Source organism: Rhinoraja longicauda, chromosome 40 (genome assembly GCF_053455715.1).
Source record: "Rhinoraja longicauda isolate Sanriku21f chromosome 40, sRhiLon1.1, whole genome shotgun sequence".
Lineage (NCBI taxonomy): Eukaryota > Metazoa > Chordata > Chondrichthyes > Rajiformes > Arhynchobatidae > Rhinoraja > Rhinoraja longicauda.
Window position 1 is genome coordinate 13,359,484 of NC_135992.1, and position 7,217 is coordinate 13,366,700.

General features: G+C 45.2%; 1 protein-coding gene across 3 annotated transcripts in view; it reads right to left on the reverse strand.

Moving 5' to 3' along the window:
• The window catches only part of LOC144611326 (protein phosphatase 1 regulatory subunit 29-like), a 211,936-nt gene extending 206,367 nt beyond the window's left edge, over window positions 1-5,569 (reverse strand). For 2 of the 3 annotated variants that reach the window (XM_078430378.1, XM_078430380.1), the window contains exons 1-2: window positions 5,264-5,569; window positions 2,896-3,070 (exon numbers count right to left, since the gene is read on the reverse strand). The gene's annotated coding sequence lies outside the window, so the exon portion shown is untranslated. Of the gene's footprint in view, window positions 1-2,895; window positions 3,071-4,291; window positions 4,409-5,263 lie in introns of those variants that run through there. The other variant, XM_078430379.1, reaches the window with a different exon arrangement.
• Between the last annotated feature and the right edge of the window lie 1,648 nt (window positions 5,570-7,217).

Below are 7,217 nucleotides of genomic sequence, written 5' to 3' on the forward strand. Positions count from 1 at the left end.
AAGGAGAGGTAAACTCAAAATGTGATGGAAACAAGCTCACAAAACGGCTGGGAGAGTTTGAGGCAGTGGGACAGAGCTAGTTTGCTCTTACGGAAACCCACAAAGAACCTGACAAAGTATTCCTCGCTATATCTTCCTGGCAGATTAGTTTAGAAATACAAGGCGGAAACAGGCCCTTCGGCCCGCCAAGTCCACGTCAAACAACGAGCGCTCGTACTCTACCTCCCTTCCATTGACTCCATCTACATTTCACGCAGCCTCGGCAAGACCACCAGCATAATCAAGGACCAGTCTCACCCCAGTCACTCCCTCTTCTTCCCTCTCCCATCAGGCATGAGGTACAGAAGTGTGATGGGGGGGTGAAAGGGAATGCAAGAGTTACTTAAAATGAGAGAAATCAGCGTTGCTGGACAGGTGATGATCTAAAGCAACTTGGACATCATTGGAAACGAATAGTGGACGGTGTCAGGGGTTATGGGGAGAAGACAGGAGAATGGGGCTGAGAGGGAAAGATAGATCAGCCATGATTGAGCGGCGGAGTAGACCTGATGGGCCGAATGGCCCAATTTTGCTCCTGACACATGAAAATGAGATGTGAACTAGACCCCTTGGCAATCACTGAGTCTGTGGTTGTCCAATTGCAGATCCCAATCACTGAATCATCTACAAAGCAAGGACAACATGTAGCCCCACACATGGCTGTCCAATTCATCCCACTTTCGTGTTTGTTCCGTCTATTCCTTACAAAATGTACCTCTGCTGGTGGTTACCCAGGCGCAAGGAACCACAGATGCTGGAATCGTGCATAGAACACAAAGTGCTGGAGTAACCCAATGGGTCAGGCTTAAGTTCATAACTTCGAGGTGCAGAATTAGGCAATCAAGTCTACTCCGCCATTCAATTTTGGCTGATCTATCTTTCCCTCTCAACCCCATTCTCCTGCCTTTGCCGCTGGCAGCATCTCTGGAGGAATTTCGATAGTACAATTTTCGGGTTGGGACCCTTCTTCCGACTGAAAGCTGGAAGAGCGTGGGGATGGCACTAAGCCAATTCTCTTGGGTAGTTGAAAGTCACGACTGGATCCGTTTCCACAGTCTGTCGGGCAGCGTGTTCCAGATCAGAAGAAACTGCACCATTAAAATTATGCTCAGAAATCCAGATATATTGGAGGTTAGAAGGGGGGACCTGATTGAAACTTACCGAATAGTGAAAGGCCTGAATAGAGTGGATGCGAAGAGGATGTTTCCACTAGTGGGAGAGTCTAGGACCAGAGGCCATAGCCTCAAACTATAATGACGTACCTTTAGGAAGGAGATGAGGAGGAATTTCTTTAGTCAGCGGGTGGTGAATCTGTGGAATTAATTGCCACAAACGGCTGTGGAGGACAAGTCTTTGGGTATTTTTAAGGCGGAGATTGACGGATTCTTGATTAGTACAGGTGTCAGGGGTTATGGGGAAAAGGCAGGAGAATGGGGTTGAGAGGGAAAGATAGATCAGCCATGATTGAATGGCGGAATAGGCTTGATGGGCCGAATGGCCTCATTCTGCTCCGAGAACATGAACTTACAGGATGTAGCCTTCAGTTACTGACCACTACAGACAATAGACAATAGACAATAGGTGCAGGAGGAGGCCATTCGGCCCTTCGAGCCAGCACCACCATTCAATGTGATCATGGCTGATCATTCTCAATCAGTACCCCGTTCCTGCCTTCTCCCCATACCCCCTGACTCCGCTATCCTTAAGAGCTCTATCTTGCTCTCTCTTGAATGCATTCAGAGAATTGGCCTCCACTGCCTTCTGAGGCAGAGAATTCCACCTCATTTCTGAGTAGGAAGCTTCTCCCCACCCACTCTATCCCAGTCAGAACCTTTCTCCCAAGGTAGAATTGCCAAGGGCTAGAGGGCATAGCTTTTGAGAGGGGGAAAGTTTAAAGGGAATGTTTTGTTTAAATACAGGGAGTGGTGGGGGGCTGGAACCTGCTGCCGGGAGACCTTTGGATATGCGGGGAATGGAGGGATATGGACTATGCGCAGGCTGAGTTCACCTTGGCATCGTGTTCAGCATGGCCATTGTGGGCCTTTACTGAAACACGATAACACAAAGTCTCCAAATCTCACCGGCATTCCACAGACATGGGTTTACTCAACCACGAGATGAATGAGTCAGGAGAAAGCCCCGTCTGCAAACCCCAGACACGCCATTGACCTACGAAGGGCTCGCGGTCAATCACAACCTTTGTTTTAACTCCTTCCACGAGAAGCTTTTCCAGCAACTTACAACACTGCCATACACTGTCTACATAAAGCACCTCCAGAGAATACCAGCAAAAGGCTTTTGTCACAATAGCAATGTATTAAAACAGTTTTGATGCATCATAACTGGGGAATACATACAAGGAAATCATGTGACATGAACAGAATTAGGCCATTCGGCCCATCAAGTCTACTCCGCCATTCAATCATGGCTGATCTATCTCTCCCTCCCAACCTCATTCCTTCTCCCCATAACCCCTGACACCTGTACTAATCAGGAATCCATCTATCTCTGCCTTGAAAATATCCATTGACTTGGCCTTCACAGCCTTCTGTGGCAAAGAAATCGACAGATTCACCACCCTCTGACTAAAGAAATTCCTCCTCATCTCCTTCCTGAAGGAACGTCCTTTAATTCTGAGGCTATGGCCTCTGGTCCTAGACTCTCCCACCAGTGGAAATGTCCTCTCCACTTCCACTCTATCCAGGCCTTCACTGTTCGGTAAATTTCAATGAGGTCCCCCCCCCTCATCCTTCTAAACTCCAGCGAGTATACATAATAGACGAAATATAATGACTTTGTATTTTTAAATCAATAATCTTGGAGAAGATACGGACAAGATATTAAAATGTGTCTTACCTTCTTGATTATTTAAACTCAAAACCGATTATATCCGTGGTCCTCTTATCACAGCAGATTAAAATCCCTTGGCTCCCCAACGGTTTCCGTTAATAATGTGCTCAATTAACTTTACAGGGTTCGGGCTCCTTCTACCATGTAGTCCGAGTCTCATTCCTGACGCTGGGATCCAACTCTGTGTGTAGTTGACAAAAAAAAATGTTTTACAATGGAGCAGCTCAACCTTACCTCAATGGGCAACAAGAGAACAAGAGGGGATGGAGAGAAAATGAGGGGTTTGGTTTTAAACAGATCAGTGAAAGGGCATGCGTAGAGGCTGAGAAAAAAATTGAGACGGAGACAGAGATAGAAAGAGGGAACGTAAATAGAGGAGAATAGTACGACCGTTATGGATATTTATATGGCATTGCATCGCGGGGAAGGTAGATGAATTAGTGGACGCATGCACACTGAGATACTGATAGAAATGTAGTCTAATACAAGAGGAAAAATAGAAGAGAGATACCGAGAGGTAAATTATCTGAACAGCACAAGGAAACAAATGAAGGGAGAGGTTTAAATTGGTGGAGTGTTTGAAAAAACAATTAGGGCTTAACACAGTTAATAGCAAGATGTTTTAAATATCCATCAGTAGATGTTTAATCTCCTGATAGGCATGAAATAATATGTTATGCATTTTTGCTATGAATTGACCTAATATTAGATCTACATATCATATGCAGAGGCTACATAATATATACTGTAACCTCAGCATTTTGCATGTAAATCTAATATATGGGACCTTTATTTCAAATACGCATAACAGCCTGTAGATGCGACATATTTAATAAGTTCTCTGTCATATTATAGTTGGATAACTAGCCAAACTACGATCGATGAATATGTTGGGCGCATTATTTATGCCTCGCTAAAGAGTGCAAACATACACGGGTATAATCAGAAACATAGTTATGTCCTTGGACCGTGATTCATAGAATTCATGCATTATAGATCAGAACATCCAAACCAGCGTTCCCCCTTGTGCAGCTGTGCACGGCTTTGCAAATTTGCTCAACGCTCTCAGATCAGGAGGTCTTCAACATCTGCTAATCAAAGCGGAATAACTAAAGGACTATGCCCTCCGGGATATTGCTATGCCTCCGACAGATACGAAACACTGAAGTTCCTGAAGTTAAATTGTTTAATATTAACGCTATCTGGCCGCTACTGTACATACATACACACACACGCACGCACACTTGCTTCCCCATCTGTATAAATTACCACCACTGTTTCTCTCTCCTCAGCACCTCTGTGTCTCCCGTGATGTCCAGCCACTTACAATATATTATTGATTTTCTGACAAGGCATGCAACAGTCTTCAACTACGCATCCATCCACACATGCTGCCACCTACCTGTATCGAATGTCGCCAAGTTAACACACATATAGTTGTGTGGATGTGTGACCCATACTGATGTATTCGCTCGGTAAATGATCAATACCCGTGTACCAGCTCTATTCCCGCAACCGTTGCCCGACACCTATTCGGAGATTATTCCTCGATACAATGTTGACTGCAAAGATGATTAATGAGGCTGCTTCACATGTCGGTTCCGTGCTACAGATTCATACGTTGCCAGGTTGTGGGTTATTCCGTACACTGCCACTAGAATCACCAGTCAGACGCTGACAGTGGGACATGCCCGACCCCAGATAGAAATTCTAACTCAGTAAATCTGAATGATTTTCTCAAATGCTCAGTTCCAATGCAAGGCTGTGCACCAGAATTACCGAGTAAAAGACTGCTGCAATATATTTCACCCAGGCAATCATCAGATTGAATTAAATATCGGGGGATTCTGTTTCGCTTTGATGGAGGTACGATGCAACAATACTAATATTTCACTTCTACCATGTCACTGACACACACACTTTCTCTTTCACACATACACACGCACACACATCACTTCTTGCAAAGGTACGGCACTGACAGTTTTCAAAGCCCTTAAGACTTGCAAATTTCCACACCACCAAACGTTCAGTCGCAGTGAATCTTCTGACTGAAGACCAGCTTCACCAGACAGATTCCATGTCAGATAACGGTGACAAATTTATATTGCTTTCATTTCTCTCCCCCCTCTCTGCCGATGATTTATTTCTCTGTTATTAACCACATTTTTTTTTTTGCCATTGCTCTCTTCCAATACAGAGAGCTGTTGTGTCTCACTGGATTCTTTGGATCACAAACCATTCCTTTTATTTGTGAAAGCTAAGTTGCAGCGTTAAGTCCACGCGCAGACACACACACACAAATGCTTATACTGCATACAGAGAAAGATTTTTGTTTTCCTCCCCTCAGGAAACAAGGTTAAAAAATGTCTCATACCTCAGCAGAAAGGCTGCTTCCATCTCCAGGGCTGACCCACAAATGGGTTCTCTTGCCAAATAAATATCCCCTCTAATTAAAATTTGAGGATTGAATGGAATATAGGTGCTGTTCGTTCTGCAGTGCTGTGGCTTGGTTGTGTGCTGAACAGCTAACTCCACTTATAGACTCGGTGGCTGTCTCTCTCTCTCTCTCTCTCTCTCGATCTTTCCCTCCAGTGTCTCGCTCTCTCTCTCTCCCTCCCTCTCTCTCCGTGTTTCTGCTACACACACGACACCCATACACGTATCTGTACCCACATGTATATGTGTGTGTAATACGTACATACAAACATGTCCATACACACGCACAGAGGGGAGGGGGGGGGAAGAGAGGGAGAGAGAGAGAGAGAGAGAGAGAGAAAGAGAGAGAGAGAAGGGCTGATGCTGCTATTGGAAGCTCCTGCAGCAAGCTGGGATTTTATTGGCATTTAAAAGAAAGTGATTAATTCAGGCTGGCTTGATTGAAAAGGTTCAGCTTCAACACTGCAACACGCTGCTTCCAGCTGGACTGAGGCTTCACTGGACAGTCAGATGGAATTGCTAAAAAATATTGAATGTTAAATAAAAAATTGTGCACTTCATGCACACATGAATCTACATCCACAATTCCGCTCTTGCTACCGACCAGTAGAGATTGAAAAAATCATTCATTTTAAAGGGACACTGATCCTCTCCTCCCCTTTCTACAAGTTTCTTCAAACAATATTTCATCTCACATCTGCTCTACCTGCAACCCCCCCCCCACCCCCACCAGCGCTATACCCCTCTCCCCTCACCCACAGAGAAGCAGGTTGATACTTTTCCAAAGGTGCCTGTCATGAAGCAGAATTAGGCCATTCAGCCCATCGAGTCTACTCCGCCATTCAATCATGGTTGACCTATCTTTCTCTCTCAACCCCCATTCGCCTGCCTTCTCACCATGACTATTGAATCCCTTACCAAACATGTCTCCACGTTAAAAATACCCAATGACTTGGCCTCCACCGCCGCCTGTGGCAATGAATTCCACTGATTCACCATCCTCTAACCAAAGAAATTCCTCTTCATCTCCTTTTTAAAGGTACGTCCTTTTATTCTGAGGCTGTGCCCTCTGGTCCTAGACTCTCCCACTAGGAGAGGCATCCTCTCTACATCCACTCCACCCAGGCCTTTCACATTTTTGTCATGAGGGATTGTTCCTACCATTGTTTAACCTGGCATCATGATCGGCATAGACATTGCGGGCCGGAAAAAGGCCTGTCCCTGTGTTCTGCGTTCTGTGACTGCATTGATAAGTGCAACCAATCTCCACCTGGACCCTCCCTTTGACCGGGTCACCAACAAAACACTATTGGATGGGACAATTCTGTGACTGAGAGCAACCCCAAGAAATTAAAAGAAAATGCAAGAGATTTGCTATTAATGATGACTGAATTACTGTTAAAACACAAAGTACTTGTGCTAAAACACCAGGATAAGCACTCAACCATGGCAACAAGGTCCATTGTCAAAGTAAACTACCTATACACACCTATAGAGTAATAGTTTCATACGACGTGGAAACAGGCCCGTCGGCCCAACTTGCCCACACCGACCAACATGTCCCAGCTATACTAGTCCCATCTGCCCGCGTTTGGTCCATATCCCTCCAAACCTGTCCTATCCATGTACCTGTCTAACTGATCCTTAAACGTTGGGATAGTCCCAGCCTCAACTACCTCCTCTGGCAGCTTGTTCCACACACCCACCACCCTTTGTGAGCACTGGCATCGGCAAGCTTAGTTTTTGTTGTCCCACAGTTTAAATGTGTAAAAGTACTTGATCCATGGTGTGCCATAATGTGGAGATTATTTCGTTTAGTCCAAAGATACAGCATGGAAACAGGCCATTTGGCCCACCAAGTCCACACTGACCATCTGTCACCCGTTCATACC